The 12957-nt window shown below is 43.5% G+C and overlaps 1 protein-coding gene across 1 annotated transcript in view; it reads left to right on the top strand.

Annotated features, from left to right (window-relative positions):
* LOC117359637 (cadherin-8) overlaps positions 1 to 12957 on the top strand; it is a 469702-nt gene that overhangs the window by 135063 nt on the left and 321682 nt on the right. The window lies entirely within an intron of this gene.

Raw genomic sequence — 12957 nt, 5'->3', positions numbered from 1 at the left:
TCCCTTCCTCTCCTTCACTCCAATTCTTCCTCTTTCCTTTCTCTCCCCCACCTTTGCAGCATCTTTTCTCCCTTCCCTCCTATCTCTCATGCAGAAGGACCCTTGCCCAGCTTCCCTTCCCTCCCTCCATTCTTTGTGCTGCAGAACCTTTGAGCAAGCACACCCTGAGCACCTGCTCCGCCGCACAGCTGAACCCCCATCCTTCCCTCCCATCCGAACCCCGCCGACCGTGAGCAAGCCCTACATACCTCCCTAAGAAGCATCAGGCCAGCAGCACTCTATACAGGCTGCTTCGGCCTTGTCTACCCGTGAATTCACTCTGCCGCGTTACTGATCAGTAATGCGGCAGAGTGAATTCATGGGCATACAGAGCCGAAGCAGCCTGTTTAGAGTGCTGCTGGCCCGACACTGCTTAGGGAGGTACTGTATGTAGGGCTCACTCGTGGTCGGCGGGATTCGGATGATAGGGAGGGAAGGATGGGGGTTCGGCTGTGCGGCAGGGGGGGTGCTTGGGCGGGGCGGGGCTCGCTAAAGGGTTCTGCTGCACAAGGTATGGGAGGGAGGAAAGGGAAACTGCCGGTGAATCCCGGGACTTGGGCTTATTTTCGGAGTAGATCTTATTTTCGGGGAAACACGGTAGTTATCTTGTGGATCATTTTATATTTGCAAATTCTAAACGCTTACAGCATACTCTTGCTTTATTTGTCTTTCCATTTGCTAAAGGTTGTTTATATAAAATATATTTTCAATGACAATTGTCATTTCAGGCTGCTACTTGGGATAAAGATTTTAGTTGTTTGATAACCAGTTATACCTTCTTATCAGGACTTTAGGGAATTGTTAAAAACCTATTTATTTGAAAAATTTATGGAAGTTTGATGCTTTGTATTTCGCTGTGATTTTCAGTCCCCTTTTATCCTGTAAACCGCATCGATCATCAAGGTTTTGCGCCATATACATACATTTTTATGTTATGTCATGCTACTGAGTGCTCGGCCACATTTGGCTATCAACACCGAATATCTTGTTCTTGGGTGGCTGCTAGAAGTTATCCGACAGATTCTGTATAGGTGGGCAAATGGCAGGTGCATACATTTGAACACAGATCCCAGATTGCATGCAAACAAATTAATGAACCATTAACAATCAATAATTGGTATTAATTGGCATTCACTTGGAGTTGCGCCTGGATCTAGCCTGCAACCTATTCTATAACATTTGTGCCTAAATTTTAAGGTGCATAATTCAAGAGGAGCATGGGTGGATCAAGGTATTCCCAGAATTTAGACATGATGATATAGAATAGTTGCTATTCGTGCGCCCAATTACCATTTTTGTATACTAACATTTGCACCAAGTCTAACAGGCATAAGGGATTACATCCAAAATTAGCTAGCGTCCAAATTTAGTTTGTGTTCATGGTAGTTAGCTGGACTGACTTCCACAGTCAATGCTGAGCCTAAATATTCAGAAACAAAATCCTCATGGTCCATCCAGTCTGACTAACAAGGCAACCAGGGCCGTGTCTCAAAAAAGATATAGTGGAATTAGAAAAGGTGCAGAGAAGGGTGACAAAAATGATAAAAGGGATGGGATGACTTTCCTATGAGGAGAGGCTAAAGTGGCTAGGGCTCTTCAGTTTGGAGAAGAGATGGATCAGGGGTGATATGATAGAGGTCTATAAAATAATGAGTGGAGTGGAAAGGGTAGATGTGAATTGCTTGTTCACTCTTTCCAAAAATACTAGGACTAGGGGACATGGGATGAAGCTAAGTAGTAGATTGAAAACAAACTGGAGAAAATATTTCTTCACACAATATGTAATTAAACTCTGGAATTTGTTGCTGAAGAATGTGATGAAATCAGTTAGCTTAGCGGGGTTTAAAAAAGGTTTGGCTAATTTCCTAAAAGAGAATCCCATAGGTCATTATTGAGATGGATTGGGGGAATCTACTGCTTATTCCTAGGATAAGCAGCATAGACTCTGTTTGCTACTTGGGATCTAGTTAGGTACTTGGGACATGGGTTGGCCACTGTTGGACACAGGATACTGGGCTTGATGGACCTTCAGTCTGTCCCAGTATGGCAATTCTTATGTTCTTAAATTCCTACCACTCCATGTAGACCCAGGTCACCCATGTTTAAATGCTGGTTGTGAAGTTACCACCATACTAACCGTATAGGCAGCCAAACATGAAGGGGATGATATGTGATGTACTGCTGACAGTATTCAACTTATCAGTCAAGATGCCTTACGCTTTCTCCTAAGCTAAGCAGTATCCTCACTTGCAGTGGGTGACAATAAAATCAACACACTGAAGTTGTCAATCCTTTACCTGCCTCTCGCCATGTGCGGGACACAGATCATGCAAGTCTGTCCGGCATCATCCTCCATGCTGGATTTGGCTATGCATGGGACACAGACAGTACAAATATGTCCAGTAATGGCTTCTATCCCCCCATGCTGGATTTAATTAATGTGGGATGTCTCAGCATGCCCCTCAGTAGGACATGTTTGTTTGTTTTTGCTATCAGCACGCATTAGTGTATGCCATAGTTTAATAAAAGGACCCCTTAATGAAGACATGAAAATTTAAATTCACTACGTGGGCAATTCTATAAAGGAGGAACTTACATTTATGCATAATGCGACCATTTATTTTTTTCATCAAAACGGGACATCTATTAATTTTCAATCCCGCCCTAGCCCCGCCCCCCCCCATCCCATCCCCAATTTCTTCCATTCATTTTTCATGTACACATAATATCTTATTAATTCATAATGGTAACCATAAAATTATTAAAAAACTACAAAGCATACCATACGCAGAGAAAATGTTAATTATCATTTATATTTGGGGGGGTTTCAAAGATGTCAAGGCAGATGACTTTAAAATATGCAATGTCAGCTCATTAACTATAAAAAAATAGACAAATATAGTGCAAAATATAGACAGCAGATATAAATTCTCAAAACTAACACATTTTGATTATTAAATTGAAAATAAAATCATTTTTCCTACCTTTGCTGTCTGGTGATTTCATGAGTCTCTGGTTGCGTTTCCTTCTGACTGTGCATCCTTTCTTTCTTTCTGCACTCAGGCCCAACAATTGTCCCTTTCTATTCCCTCCCTCCCTCCTTCCTTCCTATCTCCTTAGTGCTCTCAGTGCCTCCTTCCTATATCCTTAGTACCCCCAGTGCCTCCCATGTCCTTAGTGCCCCTTCCTATGTCCTTAGTGCCCTCAGTGCCTCCTTCCTATATCCTTAGTGTCACTTCCTATATCGTTAGTGCCCTCAGTGTCTCCTTTCTATGTCCTTAGTGCCCCTTCCTATATCCTTAGTGCCCTCAGTGCCTCCTTCCTGTGTCCCCCTCACTGCCTTCCAGACTTTGTCCCACCCCCACCCCCGAAGCCAGCCTGCCTGCCTGCCTGCCTGCCTACCTACCTCCCTCCCTCCCTGCTGCGCCAAAGCCAGCCTGCTTGCCTGCCTACTTACTTCCCTCCCTGCCATGCAAAAAAAAAAAGCCTCCCTCCTTCCTCCCCCCCAGCCTCTCTCCTTACCTCCCTCCAGTGTCGATTCAAACCCACCACCGCTGCTGCTAATTGCCGCCCAGAAGCCTTCTTCCCGACATCAATTCTGACATCGGAGAGGACGTTCCGGGCCAGCCAATCGCTGCCTGGCTGGCCCAGAATGTCCTCCCCGACGTCAGAATTGACGTCAAGAAGAAGGTTTCTGGGAGGCAATTAGCAGCAGCGGTGGGGGGTTTGAATTGGAGCTGGAGGGAGGTAAGAACAGCAGCAGCAGCAGCAGCAGCAGACCGGGAGGGGTATTTGAATCAGGCGCTGGAGGGAGGCTTTTTTTTATTTTTGCACGGCAGGGAGGGACAGGAAGTGATCGCCTGTCCCATTGTCCCCGTGCACAGCTTCAGGTCGCTGTCCCTGAAAACGGGACATCTCAAAGTCCCAAAGCTGTGTGTGGGGACAACGGGATAGGGGATCTAAAAACGGGATGGTCCCGTTCAAAACGGGACATATGGTCACCTTATTCATGACTGTTTGTGGCCACAAACGCAAGAAAATAACTTTAGAAAATGATCCCTTGAGCAGGCTCGTTAGCTAACACAGTAATCACTCAGCTGGAGGCTTTTGAAAACTGACCTCACACTACACAGTATATCTAAAATGACTCATACTGTTATGGGAAGAAATTCATAAGTCACTCTGCCTCGCAAACAATTTAATTTCTGAATTGCTATATATTTCGGTTTCTCAACTGTTATTTTTGATGATATGAAACAGAAACTGGTTGTTTGCTTTCACTGGACAGATTTAATACATCCACATTATGGGGCCCTTTTTCTAAATGCTAAAGTTTGTGGTTACCGTGGCTTAACAAGAGACTTTACCAAGTGACACCTAAGATAGACAGTGCCATCATGTTCCTATTTTGGTCCCATATTTAGGTCCTCTTTTACAAAGGCGCGCTAAGCGTTTTAGCGTGGATTTAGTGCACGCTAAATCAACATGTGTGCTAAACGCTAACGCGTCCACAGGATAACATGCACGTGTCAGCGTTTAGTGTGTGTTTAGCGTGTGCTAATATTTAGCGAGCGCTAAAAATCTTAGCGCTACTTTGTAAAAGAGGAAGTTAGTGTGTAGTACCTGCCAGCAGTTAATGCGGAAGCACTTAACATCTCCTATTTAAGAGATGGCAAATGATCCTGTGTTAACTATACACTAGACAGCATAGGGTAAGTGCAGTGTACTACCTGGATAACGTTTCCATATCCATTCTATGTTGATGCTCCAACCCCTAGCGCAAAAAGCACAGATTACCCTGCTGCAACTGCTAGGAAATGGAAGGTGTTAGCCTTTAGTACATGCTAAGTCGGCTAGCGCGCCTTAGTAAAATCTTGGAATGGCCTTACAGAAATGACCAGAACTGAACCTTGCCACATCAACTTCCGAAGAAAACTGAAAATCCATCTGTTCGACACTTAATCTCCTTTACCCTCTCCTCTTCTCCTCCCCCTCCCCTCCCACTTCCTTCCCCTTCTTTTCTCTCCCCTCCCTTTCTCTCCTACTTATCCACCTCCCCTCTCTCCCTCCTCTCCTCCCTCCCTCCCCATCCTCTCCTCTTCCCTTTAAAAGTTGCCTTGAGCCTGTTTAGGTATGAGGGACGCACAAATAGAAGATTAGATTAGATCAGATTAAAAGAGGGGGGGTACGTGTATGTTAAAATCCCTACGAGAAGCGTACTGGAGAATTTAATGACAGCCTCTGCTAAGAATCGACAAAGCCTATCCCAAATAAATGGTGGTTTGCCATAAACAAGAAGCGCGGGTCCTGACATATAGGCTGGCTCTATTGTAAAGAGAAGCAATTCTGGGTAAGATCATGCATTTGAGGACAACTCTGAAACAGAAAAAGGCCTAAGGGGAAAAAAGAACAGCAGCTCCCCCCCCCCTCCTTCACCATTCCAAGATGTTCTAAAGTAGGAACGTCTGACCTTGGCTCTCGCCAGGTCAGATTTTCAGGATTTCCCACAATGAATTTGCATGAGATCTATTTGCATACAGAGGAAGCAGTGCGGTAGATCTCATGCATATTCATCTGGGAAATCCTGAAAACCCGACTGGATTGCAGCCCTCAGGAACCGACGTTGGACAACCCTATTAAAGCAAATGTAAGTTGAGTATCTGGGAGGTAAACAATGATAAAGAAGCAGGTTATCTCTTCTTTGTTTTTCTCTTACTGTTGCTCATTGCTGTTTCTACTGTCCTCTGTGTTGTTCTCTACTACTACTACACTTTCCTTCCAAGCAAGAATCTGGAAAATTACTCTAAGTGACTTACTCCTTAACTCATCGTCATACCAATCATTCAGAAGATCACTGAAAACTCATTTATTTGATAAATTTGTTTAAACTTCCTCAAAGTCTACTTGCATGCTCTGCCTTCTGATATATATAATTATGTTACACCTATTTGTTTCCTCCTACTTAATGTTCCTGATGTAACTTTGCTACATTCCTGCAGCCTCTCTTGTTGTAAACTGTCTTAAGAACATAAGAAGTTGCCCCCGCTGAGTCAGACCAGAGGTCCATCTTGCTCAGCGGTCCGCTCCCGCGCCGACCCATCAGGCCTAGTGCCTGAACAGGGGTCCCTGATTAATTTTGTAACTTACCTCTAATCCCATCCCAAATCCCAACCAAAAAATATGATGGGATATAAATAAAGCTATTATTATTATTAATAATAATAATCAATCCTGTAGTGCTGAAAGGCATACACAGGACTGTACATTTAACATTCAATAGACAATCCATGCTCAGAAGAGCTTACAATCTAATTTGGACAGACAGACAAGACATCTCAGGATTGGGGAGGTTCTGGTAGATGAAATTATACAATGGGTCTAGGTATCTGACAACAGTGAGTGGGAGTTAAGAGCTGAAAGCAGTTTTATAAAAAGTGAGCTTGTAGTTTGGATTTGAATACTGCTAGACACAGAGCAGCCTGTTCCAGGCATACGGCGTGGCATGAAAGAAAGGACAGAGACTGGAGTTGGCAGTGGAGGAGAAAGGTACAGATAAGAGGGGCTTGCCCAATGAATGGAGTTCATGGGGTTGGGAAGCACGGGTAAAATAAGTGAGGAGAGATATTGAGGGGCTACAGAGTGAATGCACTTGTAGGTCAGTAAGAAAATTTTGAACTGTATTCGGAAACGGATGGGGGGGCCAATGTAGTGACTTGAGGAGAGGGGTAATGTGAGCTTAGCGGCTCTCGTGGACTATGAGTCATGCAGCAGCATTTTGAACGGATGAAAGGGGTGCGAGACGGATGTGCGGGAGAACTGGGAGAAGTACGTTGTGGTAGTCTGAAGTGATGAGAGTGTGGATAAGGGTTTTGCTAGTGTATTCAGAGAGGAGAGGTCAGAGTTTGGTAATATTATAGAGGAGGAAGTGACAGGTTTTAGCAGTCCGTTGGGTCTGAGCAGAGAAGGAGAGAGAGTTTCAGTGTTCAAGTTTATTTCAGTTTGATATACCGACTATTATACGATCTAAGCAGTTGACATAAAATTTAACAAAAATTATATAAAAATCATCCCAGAGTGTTCTTACCGGGCCTGGCAGAGCGCTGAGCATATTTACCATTTTTCCCACCTACATTTTAAATTCCAGCCATGACCCTCTATTCCTCAACCATCTTCCCATGGTTTGTCTGGGCATTAAGCAGAACAGTCTAAAACGACTTCAGTTAATACAGAATACTGCAGCTAAGCTCATTTTTGGGAAACGAAAGTATGATCATGTTTCCCCCTTTGTTGATAAAGCTTCCAGTTCGCTTTTGGATCCAGTTTAAATGTGCATGCATAATCTTCAAGCTTCTCTATGGAATATTTGATCCTTTTGTCCCCTTATGTTGGAATACCAAAACACGCAAAGATATAAGTTAGCCTTCCCTTCCTTTAAGGGAATTAAATCTTCCGGAAAGCTTAGTCGATCTTTTGTTTTCAAGTTTGTAGAGATGTAATGTAATGTAATTTATTTCTTATATACCGCTACATCCGTTAGGTTCTAAGCGGTTTACAGAAAATATACATTAAGATTAGAAATAAGAAAGGTACTTGAAAAATTCCCTTACTGTCCCGAAGGCTCACAATCTAACTAAAGTACCTGGAGGGTAATAGAGAAGTGAAAAGTAGAGTTAGAGGAAAAATAAAAATAAAAAAAACATTTTAACAAGACAGCATTGATCTAAATACTTTGGAAGGTAGAAGAGAGGAGAGAAAGGAATAGAAGCAGAAGGGGGAGATCTCGAATGAACTTCCCAACTTCCTTAGGCTTGTAGGCTACAGGAATTATTTTGTAAATTCCTGAAAACTTTGTTGTTCTCGCAATTTTTAAATGGTCTAACTACAGCCTCAATGAAATGATAATATTATAGTTATTATCTTATGCTTTTCTTAGGTACTTTAGTTTTTAATTAGTTCTTCCTTCTCCTATGTTTTCTGCTAGTCTTAATTATACGTGAACCGAGTCGAGCTCCACTGGGAGATGACCCGGTATATAAACCGAAGATTAGATTAGATTCGATTAGATTCGATTCTCAGCCTAGTTGCCATATTATGCAACCTCTTTTCTAAGCAATAGGGCAATCTAAAGCACTTCTTCATTGTCAATGCTCGACTTTGTGCTATAGTAGCTGTTTGCTTTAGCACTTGCTCATTTATCACTATGTGAATGATTTGTGCTTTCTCGTCCTTTGCTTTGAAATGATGCTCAGTATAGAGATTGCATGAAAAATGAGACCATTATTACTTGTTTTTATAGACTCACACCCGGATAGTGACACTGTTATAAAGGTAGAACTTTCTAATGTCCCTCGGCCTTTTCGGAAGGATAACAAAGAGTCACATTTTTATGATGATCTATCCCAAATCAAAGCAAATTTGGCATTCTTTCAGTGATAAATTTATATTTGGAGCAAAAGAATCTTGTTCAGTTCAAGCCAGTTTTTGCAATATGAGAGAATAAAATCAGCTTGCTAATTTAGAGGGTCTTATTACTACAAGCACTTAGAGCAAGATTCAGCTAGGGGACACTCGATGAAGTTACAGGGAAATACTTTTAAAACCAATAGGAGGAAATATTTTTTTCACTCAGAGAATAGTTAAGCTCTGGAACGCATTGCCAGAGGTTGTGGTAAGAACGGATAGCATAGCTGGTTTTAAGAAAGGTTTGGACAATTTCCTGGAGGAAAAGTCCACAGTCTGTCATTGAGAAAGACATGGGGGAAGCCACTGCTTGGCCTCGATCGGTAGCATGGAATTCTACTGCTCCTTGGGTACTAGGGACCAAGATTGGCCATTGTGAGAACGGGCTACTGGGCTTGATGGACTATTGGTCTGACCCAGTAAGGCTATTCTTATGTTCTTACGTTCTTATGCCCTCTCATTCCAGAGCTTCCTTTCAAATGAAAGAGACTCTACTCATGCACATTCATACCACGTAGGTATATCAACATCTCTATCATGTCTCCCCTCCCAGCCTTTCCTCCAAAGCATACATATTGAGATCTTTAAGTCTGTCCCCATATGCCTTATGATAAAGACCACGCACCATTTTAATAGCCTTCCCCTGGACCGACTCCATCCTTTTTTATATCTTTTTCAAGGTGCGGCCTCCAGAACTGTACACAATATTCGAAATGAGGTCTCATCAGAGTCTTAGACAGGATTATTTAGAATGCACAAATCTTTAGTGCATGCTAGCACACTTAACTAAATCGCTTAGCAACCGTTGATGAATTTCCCCCTTAATCCCCCCTCCCATGCTGAATGCTCTGCGCTGCTCCGACGTTCATAGGAACTCTCTGACCATTGGAGCAGTGCAGAGCATTCAGCGTGCCAGCCAGCACTAAAAATCTCTTGTGTGGTTTTGTAAAAGGGGGGGGGGGTTAATTTGTTGCAATTATTGCCCCAGGTATAAAAGTGGCCTAAATGGCTACTTGGACGATCAAAAAACCTGATCGTCCAAGTACCCATAATCAAAGCCGGTTTTAGACGTATCTAAAACCAGCTTAGGCCTTTCCCCTGCCTCTAAACGCACAGAGAGAAAAGAGGCGTTTTTAGAGGAGGGGAAAGGGCGGGCGGTGGGCGGGAGGTAGGCCGACCTACATTTAGTCGTACAGCAGGTATAACCAAAACTTTAGGCAGGTTGCCTAGTCGGCACTTATACGTTTTCGACTTAGACCAAATCAAAACAGGTATAAGTGCCGAAAATGGGTCGCTGAGCTGATCGTGGCTGCTACGATCAGCTCAGCGGCCCCAGCAACCTGCCTACCCCCCTACAGCAATGACCGCAGCAGGAGAGACGGCTCATCTCCCCTGCCGCGATCCACCCTTCCCCACACCCCCAACAACGATCAGGGCAGGAGGGAGCCCAAGCTGGGTCGGGTTGGGTCCGTGTGCCTAAGGCCCCGCCCACAAGAGGAGCCTAAGGCTCCTGGGCCTATTCTGGTTGGCCCAGGTGCCTCAGGCCCCACCTGTGGGAGGGTTTGAGCTGGCTGGGCCAATCTGGCGGACGGGCGGGCTTGGCACCCATCTGTCCGGCCAATGATTTCAAGGTATGGGGGTGGGATTGGGGGAGGAGTCATGGGGGTCGGTGGGGGGGTCACGGGTCGGCAAGGGGGTCAATCGGGGGTTCAGGGGGGGCCAGTCGTGCGGGGTTGCGTCGAGGGCAGGAAGGCCTGGGATCCCTCCTGCCCGTATTTTAATGGGGGGTGGGGGTTAGGGGGTGTCGCCGGGCCAGGAGGGCTTGGGCTCCCTCCTGGCCCCATTGGACTCGGTGGGGGGGGGGGGTTAGGGATCACGGGGCAAGAGGGCTTGGGCTCCCTCTTGCCCTGAACGTAATCGGGGTATCGGGGTGCCGCCGGGGCAGGAGGCCTTGGGCTCCCTCTTGCTTCAATGTCATCGGTCGTCGGGGGGGGGGGTGTCGCGGTTTGATGGGGCAGGAGGGCTTGGGCTCCCTCCTGCCTGGATCGTTGTAGGGGCGGGGGTGGATTCTGTAACCGGTGTTGTTTTTGACAGACCCCGGTTACAGAATCCAGCTTTTAGGCGAAGGACTGGCTCCTCCTTCGCCTAAAAGCCCTTGTTTTGGACGTTTGGGGCTTAGGTTTTTTTTTTAGGTTGATTATATGGTATAAGTTTAGACGTAGTGGTGGTCTGGGCGTTTAAACAGCTGAATGTAGAGGCAGGCATTATAAAAAAAAACTCCTTCTGGATGGATTTTTGATAATGGACATTTTCCCTTCTTCTACTTTCAATGTTTAAGGCCTTAGGCCAAAAGGGGACTTAGACATTTTTTTAATTATGCCCCTCCAAGCGTTTTAGCGCTTGCTAAATATACACGTGTACTAAACGCTAACATACCTATTATAAGCCTTTGTAAAAGAGGGGTAAATTTAATTTTGTGTTGATGTTTCTTCTTTGATGGAAAATTCAATTAAAAAAGGCTACATTGAAATTTAAAACCACAATTTTACTATTAAGTCACAGTAAGTGCTAAAATTATTTGAGTGATAAAATTATTTATGTAAGTGCTACTAATTTATTTATTTTGCAAGATGAAATACGGGCATTAAGAAACTTGCATTTGTGAAAGCGCTGGTCGCTTACCTTGTTTGTTTTATATGCATTTTATGTTTTTTTTTTAATTAGAGAAACCAAAAAACACTGTAGAGTGACAATGTTCCTGAAATGGACTTTATTGGAAATTAAAAAGTTCCAAAAGTCTACTTGAACAATCCACGTAAAAGTAAAGCAATCCACAGAAAAACCTTAAGGACCTAGTCCGCTGAGAGCGTAGGACCCAACACGGTCCATGTTTCGACAAGATAGTCTTCTTCAGGGGTCCCTGGTAGTCCTATGGTAGTGGATAGGTGGAATAACTAATCAATCCAAGAGAACTATTGCGTGGAGATTTGTGGAATGTATATATTAGGAGCCTAGTTGTTATGCAATAAAAATGTGGCCATTTCATTTACCTAAACCAGGTAAGGCAGTTCATTCTTTCCTTCCTCCCTCCCAAAGGGACCCTGGCAGTCACGGCACAGCAGCCATGAGATGAGCCTTCTGCCATAGGCCTACCCCAGAATCATTTATTCAGTAGCAGCCCGCCTAGGCGGGAACAGGAAGTCACTGCTGAATGAAGACTTCTGGGGCAGGCGGACTACAGAAGCGTGGACGCTGTGCCGTAGCTGCCAGAACATTTAAAATAACTGTGACCCATGGGGGCAGGTGTAAGGGAGTGTGGAGCTGAAGCGGTCGTGCCACAGGGTTCCTTTGGGAGGGAGGAAGGAAAGAATGAACAAACACCCTATACACCAAAGATTTAAAATTACAACTGCCAAAGATTTAAAATTACAACCGCCAAAGATTTAAAATTACAGCTACCTTTCTCTTCAATTTCTCTTCTTTCTCTTCAATAACTGTTCCCTTGAGCTGTTAGTCATTATCTTTCACCTCTGTTAAGTTCAATCAATTTGTACCAACTTTTAATCTTTGTAAACCGCATTGAACTTCACGGTCCTGCGGTATATAAACTGTTGTTATTATTATTATTATTATTAAAAGGAAGTAAGATGGGAGAGCCGAACCATCGCCAATATTTAGGAAGGCCACAGCACCTGTGCTCCCCTCCCCCCATTCTGATGCCTATAAGCCTAGTATCCTATTTACAACAGTGGCCAATACAGGTCACAAGTACCTGGCAAGATCCAAAAGAGTAAATCAGATTTTATACTGTTTATCCTATAAATAATCAGTGGATTTTCTTGTTGACCATAATAAAAACTTATGGACTTCTAGGAAATTATCCAAACCTTTTTTAAACCCTGCTAAACTTTTTTTACTACATTCTCTGGCTTCGATTGCCAGAGTTATACTACAAGAGTTGAAGACTTGAGAATATTTTATGAAAAAGAACAGGCCGCCTTTATCTTATGCACAAATATGTTGCACAGACAATTTCAAGTATTACTGAACAGGACTAGTTATGGAATATGTGTTTTTAATAAGCACAATCATAGTTCATGATGAAGTTTGCCTGCGGTCAAAATTTGGTGGCACTAATGGCTACAATTTATAAAAGCCTTTTACTGTACTGCAAGTTTCAGAAAAATCTTTAGTAAATAGGTACCTAATGAGTGTAAAGTCATATTGTGCCCTTCTTGATAAATGAATCTCCTTTCAAGTATAATAAGACAGCTTGTATTATCTATTTCAGCAGATAAGCTGCAGGCAATAATGCAATAAGATGGATACTGAAAATTATTGGTGCAGAGTAAAAATCTTCTAGACATAACTTCAGTGCATGAGTAGTTTCCCTTAGTCAAGTGTAATTACTTACAAATAGAGGATTTTTTAAATGTAAATAAGCAGCTAGCTTGCTCA

Source organism: Geotrypetes seraphini, chromosome 4 (genome assembly GCF_902459505.1).
Source record: "Geotrypetes seraphini chromosome 4, aGeoSer1.1, whole genome shotgun sequence".
NCBI lineage: Eukaryota > Metazoa > Chordata > Amphibia > Gymnophiona > Dermophiidae > Geotrypetes > Geotrypetes seraphini.
Note: the sequence above shows the minus strand (reverse complement) of the source record. Positions and strands in the feature narration are given on the sequence as shown.